The 11,568-nt window shown below is 33.9% G+C and overlaps 1 protein-coding gene across 1 annotated transcript in view; it reads right to left on the bottom strand.

Annotated features, from left to right (window-relative positions):
• Window positions 1–5,493: 5,493 nt before the first annotated feature.
• Window positions 5,494–11,568, bottom strand: part of shc2 (SHC (Src homology 2 domain containing) transforming protein 2) — a 69,582-nt gene continuing 63,507 nt past the window's right edge. The window contains exon 13 of the mRNA XM_072914593.1: window positions 5,494–5,568. The gene's annotated coding sequence lies outside the window, so the exon portion shown is untranslated. The remainder of the gene's footprint in view (window positions 5,569–11,568) is intronic.

Raw genomic sequence — 11,568 nt, 5'->3', positions numbered from 1 at the left:
TGTCTATTCAATATTTAAGTTACCTTCTATAAGCTAAAAAACAGCCAATAATAATACCAAATGACGCATTTTAGTATTTATATATTTAGATTTTTTAATCTGATTGTTTTTATCTTGATTTTAATATTTGTCCAATATTTGAGTACTCTTATTAAAATACCAGTTTAAAAATTGTCACTTTTTTGTAAATGTGTTAATATTTATTGTATTCATATTTCATTTGATAATAATTGTCATTATATTTGTGTATATTTTCTATTATATCAAATACTTCATTTAGCTGGGATAATGAACTAGAACGAGAATATAAACATTTGCTTCCTTTGAAGACAATTATGCAATTTAAGTAGGTAACTAACAATTTAATTTACTTAAAATATTAGACTCTAATAATCATTATTTATTAACGTGTATCTGTACGATTTTATGTCTATTCAATATTTAAGTTACCTTCTATAAGCTAAAAAAACAGCCAATAATAATACCAAATGACACATTTTAGTATTTACATATTTAGATTTTTTAATCTAATTGTTTTTATCTTGATTTTAATATTTGTCCAATATTTGAGTACTCTTATTAAAATACCAGTTTAAAAATTGTCACTTTTTTGTAAATGTGTTAATATTTCTTGTATTCATATTTCATTTGATAATAATTGTAATTATATTTGTGTATATTTTCTATTATATTAAATACTTCATTTAGCTGGGATAATGAACTAGAACGAGAATATAAACATTTGCTTCCTTTGAAGACAATTATGCAATTTAAGTAGGTAACTAACAATTAATTTACTTAAAATATTAGACTCCAATAATCATTATTTATTAACGTGTATCTGTACGATTTTATGTCTATTCAATATTTAAGTTACCTTCTATAAGCTAAAAAAACAGCCAATAATAATACCAAATGACGCACTTTAGTATTTATATATTTAGATTTTTTAATCTGATTGTTTTTATCTTGATTTTAATATTTGTCCAATATTTGAGTACTCTTATTAAAATACAAGTTTAAAAATTGTCACTTTTTTTGTAAATGTGTTAATATTTATTGTATTTATATTTCATTTGATAATAATTGTCATTATATTTGTGTATATTTTCTATTATATTAAATACTTCATTTAGCTGGGATAATGAACTAGAACGAGAATATAAACATTTGCTTCCTTTGAAGACAATTATGCAATTTAAGTAGGTAACTAACAATTAATTTACTTAAAATATTAGACTCTAATAATCATTATTTATTAACGTGTATCTGTACGATTTTATGTCTATTCAATATTTAAGTTACCTTCGAAAAGCTAAAAAACAGCCAATAATAATACCAAATGACGCACTTTAGTATTTATATATTTAGATTTTTTAATCTGATTGTTTTTATCTTGATTTTAATATTTGTCCAATATTTGAGTACTCTTATTAAAATACAAGTTTAAAAATTGTCACTTTTTTTGTAAATGTGTTAATATTTATTGTATTCATATTTCATTTGATAATAATTGTAATTATATTTGTGTATATTTTCTATTATATCAAATACTTCATTTAGCTGGGATAATGAACTAGAATATAAACATTTGCTTCCTTTGAAGACAATTATGCAATTTAAGTAGGTAACTAACAATTAATTTACTTAAAATATTAGACTCTAATAATCATTATTTATTAACGTGTATCTGTACGATTTTATGTCTATTCAATATTTAAGTTACCTTCTATAAGCTAAAAAAACAGCCAATAATAATACCAAATGACGCATTTTAGTATTTATATATTTAGATTTTTTAATCTGATTGTTTTTATCTTGATTTTAATATTTGTCCAATATTTGAGTACTCTTATTAAAATACAAGTTTAAAAATTGTCACTTTTTTTGTAAATGTGTTAATATTTATTGTATTCATATTTCATTTGATAATAATTGTAATTATATTTGTGTATATTTTCTATTATATCAAATACTTCATTTAGCTGGGATAATGAACTAGAACGAGAATACAAACATTTGCTTCCTTTTGAAGACAATTATGCAATTTAAGTAGGTAACTAACAATTTAATTTACTTAAAATATTAGACTCTAATAATCATTATTTATTAACGTGTATCTGTACGATTTTATGTCTATTCAATATTTAAGTTACCTTCTATAAGCTAAAAAAACAGCCAATAATAATACCAAATGACACATTTTAGTATTTATATATTTAGATTTTTTAATCTGATTGTTTTTATCTTGATTTTAATATTTGAGTACTCTTATTAAAATACCAGTTTAAAAATTTTCACTTTTTTGTAAATGTGTTAATATTTCTTGTATTCATATTTCATTTGATAATAATTGTAATTATATTTGTGTATATTTTCTATTATATTAAATACTTCATTTAGCTGGGATAATGAACTAGAACGAGAATATAAACATTTGCTTCCTTTGAAGGCAATTATGCAATTTAAGTAGGTAACTAACAATTAATTTACTTAAAATATTAGACTCTAATAATCATTATTTATTAACGTGTATCTGTACGATTTTAGGTCTATTCAATATTTAAGTTACCTTCTATAAGCTAAAAAAACAGCCAATAATAATACCAAATGACGCATTTTAGTATTTATATATTTAGATTTTTTAATCTGATTGTTTTTATCTTGATTTTAATATTTGAGTACTCTTATTAAAATACAAGTTTAAAAATTGTCACTTCTTTGTAAATATGTTCATATTTATTGTATTCATATTTCATTTGATAATAATTGTAATTATATTTGTGTATATTTTCTATTATATCAAATACTTCATTTAGCTGGGATAATGAACTAGAACGAGAATATAAACATTTGCTTCCTTTGAAGGCAATTATGCAATTTTAATCATTTGTAGGAGTTAATATTCATAAATGGATACACATTTTACAATAATCGTAACCTTATTCTATTATTTTTATATGCCTTTCACAGCAGAGAGCACAGGTTGGATTCCTGGCCAGGCTTGAGTCAGCAAAAGGGGTAAAAACTCAAACAAAAAAGCTGAAAGTGGAAAAAAAAAAACAGAAGTGTTCCATTATTAAATGCTGTAATGTTAAAAGATGTCATATTCTACACTCCTGACAACTCCACGCACAATAATACACTTATTGTTCAATGAGCACCGCATTAGAGCATTATTATCTTTATGAAGGCTTTTGTTGATGAACAATACTGCTCTTCTTTTGGATCACATGACATCATGTAGTAGTCAGTGCCAGTACTTCCTGCCTGCGTGCAAACACCAAGTCTTCACCACATCAGCTCACAAACACAATGCATGGATCCCTAAATTATATATATATATATATATATATATATATATATATATATATATATATATATATATATATATATATATATATATATATATGTATACATACACATTAGAGATGCGCGGTTTGCGGGCACAACCGCGGAGTTCCGCGGATTATCCGCGGATCGGGCGGATGAAATAAAAAAAAATTAGATTTTATCCGCGGGTCGGGTCGGGCGGTTGAAATAAAAAAAAAAAAGATTTTAAATAGATTCAGGCGGGTGGCAGTTAAACCAATTGGTAAATATATATACATAGTTAAATGTTGTTACCCACATACGAAAAACGAGCAGGCACCTGCAGCATATGCCACAAAAGAAGAAGAAAAAAAAAAAAGAGATGGACACTTTTACGGAGCGGAGAAGGGACGCCTCGCCGGGGTCCGGGACCGAGGCCCCCTTCCCCCGAGAGGGCCCCACCGGGAGCCGTAGCTGAGGCGATCCGCGAGAAGGGCCCGACGCACGTCCAGGGTCACCACCGCGCCCACCGCACCGACACCCCGCCTCGTCCGCCTTCGCCGCGGCCGGCGTCACGCGCAGCAGGTAAGCAGCTTACCTGCCCGCCACCCCCGTGGCCGCGGGGGCTCGTAACAGGGGTCACTCCGCGCGCTCCGCCCGCGCAGCTTACCTGCCCGCCACCCCTGTTGCCGGGGGCGCGTAACAGGGGTCACTCCGCGCGCAGTGCGCTCACGAAAGGGGTGGGGCTCACCCTGGTTGATATAGACAGCAGGACGGTGGCCATGGAAGTCGGAACCCGCTAAGGAGTGTGTAACAACCCACCTGCCCAATCAACTAGCCCTGAAAATGGATGGCGCTGGAGCGTCGGGCCCATACCCGGCCGTCGCCGGCAGCGAGACGCGCTTGGAGGTGCGCTCAGCGCGGCTCCCATATGATTGCGCACTGGTGTGCGTCTGGGTCGTGACAGCGTGGCACGCGAATGTCTGTGCTGCATTGGATCAGTCTCCTTTCTTTAACAAGCAAAAGCTTTATAACCTCACTAATGCCTTGCATCGTCTAGATTAGATATATAACAACGGGCGGGTGCGGGCGGGTGCGGTTCTGATCGGGTGGATGGCGGATGGTTGACGACTTTCTGATGCGGTTGCGGATGAAATAATTGCCTATCCGCGCATCTCTAATATACACACACACACACATATATATATATATATATATATATATATATATATGTATGTATATATATATATATATATATATATATATATATATATATATATATATATATATTTAATATATATATATACATACACATAAGTTTACATTTTTATATATATATATATATATATATATATATATATACACACACGTACAAATTGTATACATACTGTATATCGAAACTATGATTTGGTTGTTATGCGTATGAGTCATGAGTAGTTCCAGCTAGGATTCATTTGCATACTCACATTTGTGTTCATATGGAAAGAAAGTGTTGTGTTTTGTTGCTGTCCTGGTAAACTGCTGAGTAGACCAAGTGGTTAGAGACCAGGATCATGTAGAGTCCAGGATCATGTAGAGTCCAGGATCATGTAGAGAGCAGGATCATGTAGAGTCCAGGATCATGTAGAGAGCAGGATCATGTAGAGAGCAGGATCATGTAGAGACCAGGATCATGTAGAGTCCAGGATCATGTAGAGAGCAGGATCATGTAGAGTCCAGGATCATGTAGAGTCCAGGATCATGTAGAGACCAGGATCATGTAGAGAACAGGATCATGTAGAGTCCAGGATCATGTAGAGAGCAGGATCATGTAGAGACCAGGATCATGTAGAGACCAGGATCATGTAGAGAGCAGGATCATGTAGAGTCCAGGATCATGTAGAGAGCAGGATCATGTAGAGAGCAGGATCATGTAGAGACCAGGATCATGTAGACTCCAGGATCATGTAGAGTCCAGGATCATGTAGAGTCCAGGATCATGTAGAGAGCAGGATTATATGACGGACATTCTTCCTGGACGCCATCTTTAGCTTGTTTGACACCTTGGCTTTGTCTTTTCTTTTTCTGTAGCTGAACACCTGAACACCTGCATGCTGGACACTTTAGGAGAAGTACTTGGTGACGTCTCACTCGCCTTCCTTCCTTCCTTCCTTCCTTCCTTCCTTCCTTCCTTCCTTCCTTCCTTCCTTCCTTCCTTCCTTCCTTCCTTCCTTCCTTCCTTCCTTCCTTCTGTCCACTTGGCATCAACTCTTTGCACTGGAATAAAAAAGATGATATTACTTTGCTGTTGTAGACTAAATAATGACACCCTATGTGGACTAAACATTAGGTACACCTGCACGCTATACATATACAGGTAAAAGCCAGTAAATTAGAATATTTTGAAAAACTTGATTTATTTCAGTAATTGCATTCAAAAGGTGTAACTTGTACATTATATTTATTCATTGCACACAGACTGATGCATTCAAATGTTTATTTCATTTAATTTTGATGATTTGAAGTGGCAACAAATGAAAATCCAAAATTCCGTGTGTCACAAAATTAGAATATTGTGTAAGGGTTGAATTTTGAAGACACCTGGTGCCACAAACTAATCAGCTGATTAACTCAAAACACCTGCAAAGGGCTTTAAATGGTCTCTCAGTCCAGTTCTGAAGCCTACACAAACATGGGGAAGACTTCAGATTTGACAGCTGTCCAAAAGGCAACCATCGACACATTGCACAAGGAGGGAAAGACACAAAAGGTTATTGCTGAAGAGGCTGGCTGTTCTCAGAGCTCTGTGTCCAAACACATTAATGGAGAGGCAAAGGGAAGGAAAAACTGTGGTCAGAAAAAGTGTACAAGCGATAGGGATCACCGCGCCCTGGTCAAGATTGTGAAAAAAAACCCATTCAAAAATGTGGGGGAGATTCAGAAGGAGTGGACAGCTGCTGGAGTCAGTGCTTCAAGATCCACCACCAAGAGACGCTTGAAAGACATGGGTTTCAACTGCCGCATACCTCGTGTCAAGCCACTGTTGACCAAGAAACAGCGCGAAAAGCGTCTCACCTGGGCTAAGGAAAAAAAGAGCTGGACTGCTGCTGAGTGGTCCAAAGTCATGTTTTCTGACGAAAGCAAATTTTGAATTTCCTTTGGAAATCGAGGTCCCAGAGTCTGGAGAAAGACAGGAGAGGCACAGGATCCACGTTGCCTGAAGTCTAGTGTAAAGTTTCCACCATCAGTGATGGTTTGGGGTGCCATGTCATCTGCTGGTGTCGGTCCACTCTGTTTCCTGAGATCCGGGGTCAACGCAGCCGTCTACCAGCAAGTTTTAGAGCACTTCATGCTTCCTGCTGCTGACCTGCTCTATGGAGATGGAGATTTCAAGTTCCAACAGGACTTGGCGCCTGCACACAGCGCAAAATCTACCCGTGCCTGGTTTACGGACCATGGTATTTCTGTTCTAAATTGGCCCGCCAACTCCCCTGACCTTAGCCCCATAGAAAATCTGTGGGGTATTGTGAAAAGGAAGATGCAGAATGCCAGACCCAAAAACGCAGAAGAGTTGAAGGCCACTATCAGAGCAACCTGGGCTCTCATAACACCTGAGCAGTGCCAGAAACTCATCGACTCCATGCCACGCCGCATTAACGCAGTAATTGAGGCAAAAGGAGCTCCAACCAAGTATTGAGTATTGTACATGCTCATATTTTTCATTTTCATACTTTTCGGTTGGCCAACATTTCTAAAAATCCCTTTTTTGTATTAGCCTTAAGTAATATTCTAATTTTGTGACACACGGAATTTTGGATTTTCATTTGTTGCCACTTCAAATCATCAAAATGAAATGAAATAAACATTTGAATGCATCAGTCTGTGTGCAATGAATAAATATAATGTACAAGTTACACCTTTTGAATGCAATTACTGAAATAAATCAAGTTTTTCTAAATATTCTAATTTACTGGCTTTTACCTGTACATTAATGCTGCTTAAATACTAACATTTCAAGTTCATTATAACAGTAAAACGTATATTACACATACTAATAGAAATGTATTTCAACACAAATATTGGGTTTCTGATGGGTAGATTGTTAGAATAATTGTTTGCAAGTTATCACAAAAAACTTTGTGATGAAATGAGTTCCAAGCAAAAGGACGGGAGCTGTCTTTGAGGCCTACCAGGAGGAAGGCTCGTGAAACTCCACTGTGACTTCAAATGGACAGATGGCAGGATCTGCCCAATTTCCAGACGAACTCTTTTTGAAGTATTTCACGAACCCTTTTTGAACTATTTTACGGAACTCTTTTTGAACTATTTTACGACCTCTTCTTTTGAACTGTTCGGTAACCAAAGGCAACGCTGTTTACGACCCACTTCCCTCTGGAAGCAGCTGTGGGCAGGTGGTGGGAGAAAGTCAAATAAAGAAGGAGGAGTGCAATCTTTTGGCAGAGCGTGGTTGAAGACTGTACAGAGAGTACAGTCGCCGTGTTTCTCCTCAATATAGAGTCCAAATTTAATTCTGCCTCTGTTTTATTCTTTGCCTCTTGTCTTGTTTAATAGATGTCATCAGTGTTTGAACCTGACATAGATAAGAACATATTTACTTAAATAATACAATTTGAAGTTAATTATAAGAGTAAAACATGTATTTCAACAGAAATATTAGGTTTCTGGTAAGAAAATATGAAAATATTGACTTAAATGCTGGTTATATACAAAAATTTGAAGTTGATTATAGCGGTAAAACATGTATTACTCATAACATAGAAATGTAATTCAACAGAAATATTAGGTTTCTGGTCAGTAGATGCAAAAATATTTATGTTAATGCTGGTTTGAAGTTAATTACAACAGTAAAGCATATATTACACATAGGAACAGACACGTAATTCAACAAAAATATTAGGTTTCTGGTGGGTAGGTATGAAAATATATACGTAAATGCTGGTTAAATAATAAAATGTAAATTATAACAGTAAAACATATATTACACATAGTAATAGAAATGTATTTCAACACAAATATTAGGTTTCTGATGGGTAGATAATAAAATATTTACTTAAATGCTGGTTAAATAATAAAATTTGAAGTTAATTATAAGAGTAAAACATGTATTTCAACAGAAATGTTAGGTTTCTGGTGAGCAGACATAAAAATATTTACTTTAATGCTGGTTAAATAATTAAATGTCAACTATAACAGTAAAACATATATTACACATAGTAATAGAAATGTAATTCAACACAAATATTGGGTTTCTGATGGGTAGATTGTTAAAAAACTTTGTGATGAAATGAGTTCCAAGCAAAAGGACGGGAGCTGTCTTTGGGGCCTACCAGGAGGAAGGCTTGTAAAACTCCACTGTGACTTCAAACAGACAGATGGCAGGATCTGCCCAATTTCCAGACGAACTCTTTTTGAAGTATTTCACGAACCCTTTTTGAACTACTTTACGGAACTTTTTTTGAACTATTTTACGACCTCTTCTTTTGAACTGTTCGGCAACCAAAGGCAACGCTGTTTACGACCCACTTCCCTCTGGAAGCAGCTGTGGGCAGGTGGTGGGAGAAAGTCAAATAAAGAAGGAGGAGTGCAATCTTTTGGCAGAGCGTGGTTGAAGACTGTACAGAGAGTACAGTCGCCGTGTTTCTCCTCAATATTGAGTCCAAATTTAATTCTGCCTCTGTTTTATTCTTTGCCTCTTGTCTTGTTTAATAGATGTCATCAGTGTTTGAACCTGACATAGATAAGAACATATTTACTTAAATAATACAATTTGAAGTTAATTATAAGAGTAAAACATGTATTTCAACAGAAATATGAGGTTTCTGGTAAGAAAATATGAAAATATTTACTTAAATGCTGGTTAGATACAAAAATTTGAAGTTGATTATAGCGGTAAAACATGTATTACTCATAACATAGAAATGTAATTCAACAGAAATATTAGGTTTCTGGTCAGTAGATACAAAAATATTTATGTTAATGCTGGTTAAATAATAACATTTGAAGTTAATTACAACAGTAAAGCATATATTACACATAGGAACAGACACGTAATTCAACAAAAATATTAGGTTTCTGGTGGGTAGGTATGAAAATATATACGTAAATGCTGGTTAAATAATAAAATGTAAATTATAACAGTAAAACATATATTACACATAGTAATAGAAATGTATTTCAACACAAATATTGGGTTTCTGATGGGTAGATTGTTAGAATAATTGTTTGTAAGTTATCACAAAAAACTTTGTGATGAAATGAGTTCCAAGCAAAAGGACGGGAGCTGTCTTTGGGGCCTACCAGGAGGAAGGCTCGTAAAACTCCACTGTGACTTCAAACGGACAGATGGCAGGATCTGCCCAATTTCCAGACGAACTCTTTTTGAAGTATTTCACGAACCCTTTTTGAACTATTTTATGGAACTCTTTTTGAACTATTTTACGACCTCTTCTTTTGAACTGTTCGGTAACCAAAAGCAACGCTGTTTACGACCCACTTCCCTCTGGAAGCAGCTGTGGGCAGGTGGTGGGAGAAAGTCAAATAAAGAAGGAGGAGTGCAATCTTTTGGCAGAGCGTGGTTGAAGACTGTACAGAGAGTACAGTCGCCGTGTTTCTCCTCAATATTGAGTCCAAATTTAATTCTGCCTCTGTTTTATTCTTTGCCTCTTGTCTTGTTTAATAGATGTCATCAGTGTTTGAACCTGACATAGATAAGAACATATTTACTTAAATGATGCTTAAATAATACAATTTGAAGTTAATTATAAGAGTAAAACATGTATTTCAACAGAAATATTAGGTTTCTGGTAAGAAAATATGAAAATATTTACTTAAATGCTGGCTATATACAAAAATTTGAAGTTGATTATAGCGGTAAAACATGTATTACTCATAACATAGAAATGTAATTCAACAGAAATATTAGGTTTCTGGTCAGTAGATACAAAAATATTTATGTTAATGCTGGTTTGAAGTTAATTACAACAGTAAAGCATATATTACACATAGGAACAGACATGTAATTCAACAAAAATATTAGGTTTCTGGTGGGTAGGTATGAAAATATATACGTAAATGCTGGTTAAATAATAAAATGTCAATTATAACAGTAAAACATATATTACACATAGTAATAGAAATGTATTTCAACACAAATATTAGGTTTCTGATGGGTAGATAATAAAATATTTACTTAAATGCTGGTTAAATAATAAAATTTGAAGTTAACTATAAGAGTAAAACATGTATTTCAACAGAAATGTTAGGTTTCTGGTGAGCAGACATAAAAATATTTACTTTAATGCTGGTTAAATAATAAAATGTCAACTATAACAGTAAAACATATATTACACATAGTAATAGAAATGTAATTCAACACAAATATTAGGTTTCTGGTGGGTAGATATGAAAATATTTACATTAATGCTGGTTAGATACTACAATTTGAAGTTGACTATAGCAGTAAAACATATATTACTCATAACATAGAAATGTATATTAAACAAAAATATTATGTATTGGGTGAGTAGATATGAAAATATTTACTTAAATGCTGGTTAAATACTACAATTTTAACTTAATTATAACAGTAAAACATACTACACATAGTAAAAGAAATGTATTTCAACACAAATATTGGGTTTCTGATACGTAGATAAGAAAATATTTACTTAAATGCTGGTTAAATAATACAATTTGAAGTAAAATATAAGAGTAAAACATGTATTTCAACAGAAATATTCGGTTTCTGGTGAGCAGCCATGAAAATATTTACTTTAATGCTGGTTAAATAATAAAATGTCAATTATAACAGTAAAACATATACTACACATAGTAATAGAATATTATCCCGGACGAGCCCCCAATTTGTTGCGTTTTTGGACCGGTTGTTCCTCCCAGGGAATTCAAGTCACAATTCGCTCCCAAGTTCTTTCCGACACTTAAAGCTCAGTTGAAAAACCACCAGAGACAGAATAGGTATTTTGTTGTATATATTCTCAAAGCTCCGACAATATACATTTTAGATTGAGACCAGTCTAACCCTAGAACCTTCTATCCCGCACAGCCAAAATGGTCTCTCTTCCCGATCCCACCACACTCTCTCTCGTCCCATCTCTGTAGCCAAAACAAAATGCTAGTCTAAACACATTCCAAAGAACTCAAGGTTATCACACATAGTATGCTTGCTGACAGAGCATCAAGAGAATAAATGAAAAAGACGAGCTGTTTTCAAATATGACTAATAAATGAAAGAAGTAC

Source organism: Nerophis lumbriciformis, linkage group LG14 (assembly GCF_033978685.3).
Source record: "Nerophis lumbriciformis linkage group LG14, RoL_Nlum_v2.1, whole genome shotgun sequence".
In the NCBI taxonomy this organism is placed as follows: Eukaryota; Metazoa; Chordata; class Actinopteri; order Syngnathiformes; family Syngnathidae; genus Nerophis; species Nerophis lumbriciformis.
Note: the sequence above shows the minus strand (reverse complement) of the source record. Positions and strands in the feature narration are given on the sequence as shown.